Below are 11,542 nucleotides of genomic sequence, written 5' to 3'. Positions count from 1 at the left end.
TGTGCTGAGTGAGGATATGACAACAGCGTGTCCACACGTGGCGCCCGGCTGCCTGCAAGGCTGATGGGGAGGGATGTGTGGTTTGATGCTCCCCCGCATCTCTTCCTTTGGGAGGACGCTCCATCTCCTGAATCTGTCACCTGTGGTGCTGTCCATCATGGGAGGACCCTTGACCTGGGCTGGGCCGTAGTCCCAGGGATTGGTCTAGAGTGGGGATGTCATCCTAGCAGAACCCACCCAAGCATTTTCCTGACATTTTTATATGGTTTGTCCCAGAGCTTCTGGGGCCATGGAAGCATGCTCCCTGGCTGCAAAGAGGAAGCTATTTATAGTAGAAAATGAGGTTAGTCTAGAAGGAAATAAACCCAAGATTAGACAGAGAGACAGCAGATAAAAGATAGATACATAAATGCACTCACGCATAGAAATATAAAAAGAACAAACCAGCTTTTGCTTGACTTGGTTCGAATTAGGTTTCTGTCAACTTGCAAACAAAAAAGTTGTGATCAGTGTAGTGGAAACACAAGGGGCCTGTGACTTTTTAATGATCTAAAGCTGATGAGCGGTGGTAGAGGGGAAAGGAATGTAAAATGGAATCCCTTTCCTCTCCTGGAACGTCTTCCCTGGGACCCAGAACTAGGGGGAGGCCGCGGGCCTTTGCTGTTGATTGCCTCCCGCCCCACTTTGTCTATTTAAAAATGACAAGACATAAATTGAAATATACAAACACTGTGAAAAGTTACAACGTTCAGCAGCCAAACGCATCCGCTGGTCTGGCCGCGCGGCAGTCCTGATGTGCAGGCCTTCCTGAATTCTGCCTCCCGCTTTATGTTTTATTCAGAAGCACACCGACGATGGCCATCTTCATCATGGAAATGGCCGCGTAACGCTCCTCTGTGTCGTGTGGGCAGTTTATCAGACTGTTCCCCAAATGTTCAACATTAAAAAAAAAAAAAGATAAGAAGACCTAGGTGGTCTTCTGCTACTTTCCTGAAACATTTTAGTTAAACTTATTTTCAGATAAAATGTGGGGCCACTTCCGACCCATTGCTGTTCCCCGAAAACTCCGTGTTTGCATTTACCTTTGTAAATGTCATCCTCTCTGCCCTTGGAATCTCCTGCGCCTTTCCTTTTATGTCTCTTTTTTGGGTTAACTCTTATTCATCCTTTAAAGCCCGGCTCTGACGCCCTCATTCATTTATTCTTCTTTTAGCAAGAATTTACTGAACCGAGTGCTCTGTTAGGACCTGGGGATGTGGCATTCCCCAGGGGAAGGGGAACATGACAGTCATTCATGCAACCAGCGGGTGTTTCTTGAATGTCCACTGCGTCACTGTCCACTGACAGTCGCCGTGTTAGGTGCAGGGAGCCCAGCGGTGAGTAAGACCAGGCCACTACCTTTGCAGAGCTTTTGGGAGATAAAAAATCAAATTCATTCACCAGTGGGACATGCACTCCTGTCCGCTATCTCCGTCCTCCTCAACAGGTCTTTCTTCATAGTAGACTGTGAGGAATGTGAGGAGAGAGCCCGTGTCTCTCGTCTCCTCCCTCCACCCGTGCGCGGGGCCCAAAGACAGCGTGGCGCCCAGCCTGCGCCCGGCAACGCAGCCTCACTCACGGAGGCCGCTGCCCCGCTGGGGGTGGTGGGGGAAGGCACTGTGCTTCCCCAAGCCTGGCAGACTGCTTTCCAGCAGTGGGTGGAAAGAGGAATTTAATGAGCTTTTAAAGGAGACAATAAAGCAGATGCAACGCCATGGCCATCTGGGTTTGAGCACTTTATGAGAAAGTCAGCCTCGGTTAAACTCTGAAGAGAAGCCAAGTGAGTTTAATCCCCAGTGAAAGCCGTTCAGTGAGGTCCCTGGGCAGGGCTGTGGCTGCCACTGCCGTCGAATGAGGCTGCCGGGGGCCCCCTCCAGCTTGGGGAGAGGGCGGTCGGGGGACCAGCCAGGCGGCCGAGGGCAGGGCAGACGCGGGAGGCCCTGGGTGCCCAGGTGGGGCTGCGGCTCCCGTGGCCGGGAGACCTGTGGTCCCCTTGGATTCAGAGCTGAAGAGACCGTCGAGTTCCTCTGGTCCTACCCTTTTGTTTAGATGAGAAAACTGAGACCCACAGAGGTTAGGTGGCAAAGACCGAACAGCGAGGCGGCGGCCGAGGCAGGAGGCGGCTCCCAGGTCTCCTGCCCCTGCAGCAAGCCCAGCCCCTCAGGCAGGACGCAGGGACCCTGACTCATCCTCCTCCACACGCGGCGCCTTCAAGATTAGGGTTTGGCCCTCTTTTAGTTTTTTTCTTCCTCCCTCCCTCCTTCCCAAGATGAGTGGGACACCTGTGTGTCCCAGGCACCGGGATAGGTGCTGAGGGTAGAGACGCCAGGTCAGGCTGCAGCCCGGAGGAGCCGCCGGGCTCTGCGGGAGGAAGACGTACCACTAGGAAATGACAGGGCAGTGTGGGCAGGCAGGATGCACTATGAGTTCCCAGTGCACAGGGGGCACCCAGCTGATCCTGGGGGCGTCGGGGACCACGCTCTGGAAGAGAGGGTGCTTGTGCTCAGTGGTGAAGAGTGAGAGAGAGACAGGCACGCAGCAGGCTTTAAGCAGGAAAGGGAGATCCTGGGAATTTCATCTTGGATAAGCGACTCCAGTGACGATGTGATGGGGGAGTTAAAGGGGCAGAGATGGGAAAGGGGGAGCTGTCTGAAGGCAGTGATCTAAGGAAGAGGTGATGGGGGCCTGGAGTTGTGCATGATAGGCAGGCAGCAAGGAAAAGAGTCAAGAAATAGTTAAAACTAACACCAGCACGCCCGTGGACTGGTGAGGAGGCGATGAGGCAACGGAGGAGCAGGTTGAGGCCCCGGCCCCACCAGGTGGTCCGTGGTCTGACGGCGCCTCCCCTGAGCTCCAAGCTGCCCACGGAATGACTCTATGCGGACAAGCACTGGCCTCTCAAACCCGAAACCCTACTTGATTATCCACAAAACCGTCTCCCCTGCTTCACTGTCCGGTTTGAGTCAGTGGTTCTCTTGCTTGGCCGAGCAGATGACTTCTCTCAGGCCAGCCCAACTGGCTTGCCTTTTCCTGAGGTCAGATTTAAAACGTGCATCTAGTCACTTCCCTGGGAGTGGCTGCGCCCCACCCTGAGCAGCTGAGTCGTTCAAACTGTAGGTCGGTTCAGCAAACATTTACCCAAAGATCACTGTGTGCTGAGCCCTCGGGATTCAGTCGTAGCCGGAGGTCAGTCCCTGCCCCTGAGCTGCCCGGAGCGTAAAGGGATCCGTCTCCGTTTCTGAACTACAAGCCCCTAATTCCGGGTTCTTTCTCCACTTTGCTTTGATGTCCAGAATGAAAACAAACAAAAAAAAACAAACAAGAAACTGGTTTAAAAAACAAAACAAATGAACAATAGCAAAACTCCCTTAATCATGTGTTCTAATGGGTCAAAGGTCAACATGATCTAGGATCTGGTGATAAATCTGTTCCAAAGACAAAATTTTTAAATTTGAGTTTTGATTTTACTGTAGGTGCTCCGTGACTATTTGTGGAATGAATGAATGTCCAGGCTAAGAAAGCATCCCCTGCGCAGGCCCTGTAAGACTTGCCTGAGACAAGGCTGGGAGCCGCCCGCTTGGCACCCCTGGGCCTGTGACCAGCCTCACAGAAACTCAGGGCACGATGGGTGGGCCAAGGTGTCAGTGACTATGATCACAGTCACTGTTTGTGAAAATCAGTGATACTACTTTGTCCTGGGTATTTGAGCTGGATCCCTCCTGCGCCCTGAAGTTCTGTGGCTCTAGTTATTCAAATCAATTCAACATTTACTGAGAAAAAGCAGTACAGATTGTTCAAGGTTGAGAAGAAGCCAGTTCTGATTTCCTACGAATTACAGTCTAGGTGGTGGTGCGATGAGGGGAAGCGGGGCTGTGGGATGTGGGTGTCAGGCCTGTGTTTCTCCCCAGGTTGCCCCTACCAGCCACCGGGGCTGGGCAAGCTGCCAGCGCCCGCAGAACTCTGGGTTTTCTCTCCTGCCTTCCTCACCTTGGACTGCTGGGAGGGCTGGGTTAGTCCTCTGGGGCTGCCAGGACGAAGCACACAGACTGCGCGGCTTAAACAACAGAAGGGAACCTTTTTACAGTTCTGGAGGTGAGACGTCGGAGATCACAGTGTCAGCGGGTTTGGTGTCCCCGAGCCTCGCCTTGCAGATGGCTACACCTTGCTACCCCTTCATATGGCCGTCCCTCTGTGCCCACTCAGCCCTGGTGTCTCCCTGTGTGTCCAAGTCTCCTCTTCTTGTGAGGATACCATTCACCCTAACGGCCTGATTTTTACTCAGTCACCCCGTTAAAGCCCCTGTGTCCAAACAGAGTCACATCCTGAGGTACTGGGGTTAGCGCTTCAGCATACCAATCTGGGGGGCACGATTCAGCCCACAGCAAGGACCAAAGAAAATCAAGTGCAAAGTGCCTAGCATGATGCCTGCCGGCACATGGTAGCACTCTACTGATTTGAGTTCCCACCTCTTCCCTTCGGTAGGACGCTAGAGGCCCAGAACAACCATTGTTAGATACAGCAAGTATAAAGTCTGGCTCTTGGGTATAAACTGTTACTAAATATGAACAAGGGAATCAAAATTAATGAGTTTTTATTATCAAAGCTGGTTTGGGGTTTTTTTTAATTAAATGTACTGAGGTATGGTTATAAACCATAAAATTCACCCTTTTAAGTGTTCAATACATGTCCAGGGAGTTCTGACAAACGTGTAGTTGTATATCCACCACTGTAATCAAAATACAGAACTTCTCCTTCACCCCAAAAAGTGCTCTCATGTCCCTTTGTAATTTCCTACCCATGCAAACCCTTTGTAATCACTGATCTCTTTTCTGTCTCTATGATTTTGACTTTTCCGTTATGGCATATAAACTGTCCTTTGATATGTAGTCATTCGTGATTGACTTCTTTCCCTTAGTGTAATATTTTCAAGATTCATCTATACTGCTACACGTATCAGTAGTCATCCCTTTTAGCAATTTTTATTGTATAATTTTTGTTATTATATTACACATTATCAGTATATAATATATATTATACATAATTACATAGCATATAATGTATATTATACATATTATATTATGTATAACAATAGATTATAATGTATAGTATATGTAATAAAATATATAATAAATTCATATTATAATTTATAAAAATTATATTCATATATTTATTACATTACACATTATATTATATTATATTATATACATAATTACATAGCATATAATGTATATTATACATATTATATTATGTATAATATATTATAATATCTAGTATATGTAATAAAATATATAATAAATTCATTTTTATAATTTATAAAATTATATCCATATATTTATTACATTGTACATGTTATATATATGTATTATGTATAATTACATAGTATATAATGTATATTATACATGTATTATGTATAATAGATTATAATGTATCATATATAATAAAATATAACATAATAAACTCATCTTTATAATTTATAAAAATTATATCCATGTATTTATTGTTACATTATACATTATATTACATGATATCATTATATTATATCATTTATTTATTATTATAGTATTATGATTTTATTATTATAATTTTAGTTTCTGCATTTACTGCTATGATCCATTTTGAGTTAATTTTTGTGTGTGGTTTGAAGTAAGGGTCAAGGTTCATTTTATGTATATGAATGGCCAATCATATACCTACCAACACAACATATTAAAAAGGCAATCTTGAGTGAGGGGAGGGTATAGCTCAGTGGTAGAGTGTGCATTTAGCATGCACGAGGTCCTGGGTTCGACCCCCGGCACCTCCATTAAATACATAAATAAAATAAACCTAACTGCCTTCCCCTTAAAAGTAAATAAATAAATAAAAAGGCAATCTTTTCCCCCATTAAATTACCTTGACACCTTTGTCTAAAATCAGTTGACCACACACATGTGGGCCTGCATCTGGACTCTTATTCTGTTCCGTTCCTCTATCTGTCTGTACTTGTGTGTTTATACTATGTGTGTGTCCGAATCCTTATTGTCTGTATAGCCTTTATAGCTTTATAGCAAGTCTTCAAGTCAGGTAGTGTTAGTTTTCCAACTTTGTCTTCTTTTTCAAAATTGTTTTTGCTTCTAGATACTTAGTGTTTCTATATAAACTTGAAAACCAGTTTGTGAATTTCTACCCAAGAGACAATCAGGATTTTGACTGGGATTACTTGTACCCATAAAGGACTTCATTCTGATAACTTAGATGAATACCATTCATAATTTGGTTAATCTTTGAAAGAAGCTTTGGTATTTTAGTAAACTGGTCAGTTTTTATTAGGTTTATAATAGAGGAGAACAGATCTGACTCCAGACTGGATCTGTTCCTTAAGTTTTGACCACTGTGCCCTGCCTTCTAGACTCAGTCTTGCCAGCTCTGCACCTTTTGGGAAACAATGTTGCCTTTAGCCTGAAATAGACAGGAGAGCCTGTTCTCAGGGCGCTGACCTTTAAGGATGTCAGCACTTCTGCACTTACGCAGAGCTGGCAAGTTGCAAAACAGAGAATAACCTTTGTTTTGTTGGAGGTTTACAGGGACACCATGGCCTGCCCACATGGACGGCTGCAAGAACAGAGCATTCCTGCAGCAACAAGTTTGCAACAACAAAATGCAACCCCTCCCCTGGTTTTTTTTTTTTTTGGTTGTTTCTTTTTTTTTTTTTTTGTATAAAAGCAGCCTGTATACTCATGGGAGCGGGACAGTTTTCCAAGACATTAGTCTGTCCTCCTCTCGGTCAGCCAGCTTTCGCTATTTCTTGCCCCAACACTTTGTCTCCCGATTTACTGGCCTGTCCTGCGGCGAGCAGAACAAGTTTGGACTCGACAACAGGTTGAGTATTTAGAAGCCTGTGATTCTCACTTCGTCTTCTGATTCTAGGATGCAGTGGAATGAAGCATCTCTCTGGTGACAGAAACACCTTGGAGTACATCCAAGACTCTAGGGGGTGCCATTTTGTCCTTGACACAAAAGGCAGCTTCAGGTGAACTCTGTCTCTGCCTATGACAGGGAAAACCTCAGAACTCAAACCCAAGAGAAGCTGCTTCAGCCATTCCCAAACAGCCACCTTTCCCCACTTCGTCCGGAGCAGAGTTCATCCAGTTTAGGGAAAGTGGTCTCACCCACCGCCCAAGACACCGCAGGCCCCAGGAGGAAGCGTGCTGGGGAGGAGTTGAGGAGAAGCCCAGAAAAAGCCAGGGCAGAGGCACAACTTTCTGGAAGCATTGCCACCGCTAGTAGGGGCACTTCCAGGTGGAACTCCCAGAGCAGGGCCGTGGCTGCCACACAGCCAGCCCCCCCGGGACCGCCCTCAGGACGCCAGCATGTCGGCAGCTGAGCTGTTGCGTGTGCTTTACAGTGGGGATTGTTAGCAGTTCCTAAATAGACCATTCATTCTTCCTTTCAGCACAGAAGGGTCTCACAGCTCCAAATACCACCAGGGGCCTGAATGTTTCAAGTCAAAACATTCCCCAAACCACAGCCCTTGGTTGAGATGCCGAGCTAGCCAAGGATTTAGAAGAAAAACAGCCACCCAGCAGCCTGGGAACCACTGGGCACACAACAGGCTGGTGGCCTCGCTCACGGGGGCTGGGAGACGGTCATTTTTTACCAGTCAGAGGTAATCTGCTAAAGCCAGCTTCCCTACCAGTGCCTGCCTCCACTTCCCTTCTCCCCCAGGAAATAACTCCAGCCCTGGGGCTGGATGCCGCGGGTGTGGGGCATGGGAGGGATGCCTGGGGTACCTGGAGGACCTGAGCCACTCCCTGCACCCCTTCTTCCTCCCCAGCTTTGGGGGAAAAAAGAGAGAGAGCGACAGAGAAAGGCTTTTGTAATGTTCCCAGCACTGCGTGTGCTTCAGGGAGAAGCGGGGCAGTGCCAGACCTCTTCCCAGACCCTGCTAGGTCTGTGCAGCAGCTCCAGGAACACAGGCCTGGTAACGCTGCAGAGAAGTTCACGCGGGTGCCAGCCCACCCAGGGAAAGCCCGCGTTCCGGGTGGTTGCAAGGCTCCAACAGCCATCCAGCCAGCAAAAGATATCTCCGAGGTCCTAGTGGACCTGTGCAACCAGCGGCACCGTCTGCGGGGCCACTTTCTGGGAGAAGGGTGGCTTTGCCACGTGCTTTGAGATCTCTGACCAGCGAGGACACCAAGGAGATGTTTGCAGCAACATCCTGCTTAAGTGGAGGCTGCTCAGGCCGCACCAGAAGGAGATGTCCTCGGAGATGTCTATTCACTGCTGCCCGCCCACCAGCACGCCATAGGCTTCCACGGCCGTCATGTTGGCTGTGTGGGAGCCCTGTGGCCAGAGATGTCTCCTGGAACTGCATTGGCAAGAGGAGAGCACTGCCCCAGCCCGAGGCCCGTTGTTACATGTGGCAGATGGTCCTTAAATGCTAGTTCCAACACCAGAACACCAGGTTATTCAGCAGGACCTCAAGCTGGGCAAACTCATCCTGAATGAGCATGTGGAGGTGAAAGTAGGGGCTTTGGACTGGCAACCAAAGGTGAATATGATGGGGAGCAGAAGACCCTGTCTAATTACTCAGCTCCCAAGGTGCTGAGCAAGAAAGCGCACGTTTCCAGGGGAACGTGTGGCCCATTGGGTGTGTCATGTATACCTTGTTAGTGGGCAGGTCACCTTTTGAGACCTCTTGCCTGAATGAGACCTAGCTCTGGATCAAGAAGAATTAATGCAGTATTTCCAAGCGCATCAACCCCATGGCTGCCTCCCTCTTCCAGAAGATGCTGCAGACAGATCCCACTGCCCACTGCCCACTCATGAGCAGCTCAGGATGAGTTCTTTACTTTTGGTTACATTCCAGCCCATCTCCCATGACGTGCCTCAGCATTCCACCGAAGTGTTCAGTCCCTCCCAGCAGCCTGCACCCCAGCAACAGGAAGCCTCTTGGAGTCCTCAGTAAAGGCCCAGAGAACCCTGTGCCCTAGACTCCCTGGGAAGAAGAGGAGTCCGTGGTCCAGGAGACCAGAGAAGTGGTCAACTGCCAGCTGGGGACATGCTGCAGCGTCTGCACAGTGTGACTGCCTCCAGGCCCTCTGAGGCTGGGGCTAGTGAGGCAGGAGGAGGCTGAGGATCCAGGTGGCATCCTCATCTTCTGAGTCAGAAAGTGGGGGAACTTTGGACAATTGTGGCTTCAGGAATCAGCTGTGTGACAAAGCATGGGGGTGGTCTTCAACGACTGAACTCACTTCATCTTCCAGTGCATTGTTGACTGTCTGTGGTACATAGAGTGTGATGGTCAGAGTTCTACTGTTGCAACAAAGTGTGCTACAGCTCAGTGTTACAGCTCAGCTGTGACAGCAACCTGGATCCGGGTGAGAGACCAAGCAGCACTCAGAGGGCTGGAGAGCTCAGGCTTATTACTCCAGCGGGCCCAGAGGAGTTAACACTCCAAGCTCTGGACCCCATTTGTAGGTTTACAGGCTTTTATAGGCTGCCAGTCTAGACTTTGCAACATCATATGCAAATAAGGTGTAACAAAGTGGGTCAATCAGGAATGGGCTTTATGCAAATGAGGTGTTACAAATGGACCAATCAGGAGTGAGCTTAGGGAACCAATAGAACCTTAGGGGTAAGTTCCAGTTTACTAGAAGCAAGCTGTTTTACGGAAGTAAAAAGTGAGATAATGCTGCCTGGCCAGGGAACTGTATGGCGCTGGTGGGAACGTAGTGGCCCTGTCTGTGGGTCCTGCTGGTCTTTTCATGGGGCTTTCCACCTCACTACATCACTGTTAGTTCTCCTCCCAGCTTCTTGATGAAGAAAACTCTCCGAGTATTTCCAAAACTGTAAGCGTGAACCCCTGTTAAAAGTGGGTACTCATGTGAAGGTCCAGCCACCGTACCTCCCTACCTGATTGCACACTGGCAGTGCCATCATCCTGTACCTCAGTAGTGACTCTGTGCACAGCAACATTTTCGAGGACCATAGCAGATTCATCCTCCCCAGTGTGGCAGCTGTGACCTACCTCGATGAGAAACTGGATTCTGCAGGTACTTCCTGATCCTCCTGGAGGACCACAGCTGCGCCAAGGGACTGGCTGGTCGGCTGTGCTGCACCCACCAATGGTGGACAAGCTGCTGGGCTCACGCTCGGCCACCAGCCACCTCAGACCTGTTCATAGCCCCTTCTGTCAGACTAGTGCCCCTCCTCACCCCCACAGGCACCTCGGGCCCCTATGGGTGAGCTCCCGTGGTGCTGTTTTTTGTGACATGCCCCCCCAGCCCAGCCCCCACCCGACCTGGGGTTTGGAGAGAGCTATGTTGTCCTCGCAGGTGGGGCTTGCTCTGTGAGTTATTTTTGTACATGTTGGAGTGTAGGTTCTGTGCCTCTCCTTCTTTCCTCTCAACCTCACCCTATGAATTGTACAGAACTTTGCTATTGAATTTGGGGCTGTCTTTTCCTTGGCTTTATACACATTAAATGTGTGAATCTTTTAAAAAAGGTGTGGGGAGTACTGACTGGCTACTAGTTGTCATGTGCTCTCGGGGGTCGCCTGCCTCAGCCAATGAGCAGCAGGAATGGACTCCTCCTGAGGTGTGCAGAGGCGGCTGTGCGGTGGACAGGGTGCCTGCCCTCACTGTCCTGTAGCCCAGTAAGCCATGTAGCAAACGTAAACACATTCAGTGCAACACGTTAGCAAGTCCTTTGCGATGTGCCTTTGACAGAAGGTGGTGGTCTGCTGAGAGCTGTGGGAGGCCCTCAGGCTGATGGGGCCAGCGGAGGCTACGCTGACTCGGTCATGGGGACAGATCTCTCAGGAATGGTCTTGGGGCAAAAGGATGGACCTTATGAGATCTCCTTTGAGTGACCAGCACAGGTCATCTAGCTGGTGTGCGGGAGAGCTGGAAATGCAAGCCGAAAGGTGGAGAGGGAGAGAAGGGGAGGAAAGCAGGAAAGCAGGGAGCCCTCAGTGGTAGGTGCTGTGACGGCAGCATGGTCTGGGGTCCCCTGCACATGCTCAGGGCTGCATGTGTCCACTGATGGGGAGTGCCTGGTGGATTCAGTCCAGGAGGGACACGCTTAGGGTAGCTATTTCGGCTGAAGGAAGGGCATCCTGGAAGGAAGCTGGAGAAGGTGGCTCAATGGTGGCCCAAGCAAAGAACGTGACCAGACTGAGATGACACGGCGTGCTGACTCAGGGCACATCTGGCTGCATATGCCTGTCCTGGTCCTGTTCCTACTACGTACTGCTGTGTGTCCTTGGGCAAGTTACTGAATCTCTCTGAGGCTCACTTTCCCCCTGTAGGAAAGATGAGGGACTAGCACTTACTGCACAGGGGTTATGGGGAGGATTACATGTAGTTACTGCTCCATAAGTGGCAGTGACTATTATGAGGAGGGGTCAGTTGGGGACCAGCTGATGGCTTTGATGTCACGCTTTCCCCCAGTGATGTGGACTCTGCCAGTGGGTGGGAGACTCAGCTTCTGCTAAGAAGCCAATCTCCCCTGGGGCTTGAGG

At 49.3% G+C, this 11,542-nt stretch overlaps 1 pseudogene; it reads left to right on the top strand.

The window, feature by feature from the left end:
• Window positions 1-854: 854 nt before the first annotated feature.
• Window positions 855-9,383, top strand: LOC105069031 (serine/threonine-protein kinase PLK1 pseudogene; annotated as a pseudogene).
• The last annotated feature ends 2,159 nt before the right edge of the window (window positions 9,384-11,542 follow it).

The sequence above is a fragment of the Camelus bactrianus genome, chromosome 21, assembly GCF_048773025.1.
Source record: "Camelus bactrianus isolate YW-2024 breed Bactrian camel chromosome 21, ASM4877302v1, whole genome shotgun sequence".
NCBI lineage: Eukaryota > Metazoa > Chordata > Mammalia > Artiodactyla > Camelidae > Camelus > Camelus bactrianus.
The sequence above is the reverse complement of the archived record's forward strand: the minus strand, read 5'-3'. Positions and strand labels throughout refer to the sequence as shown.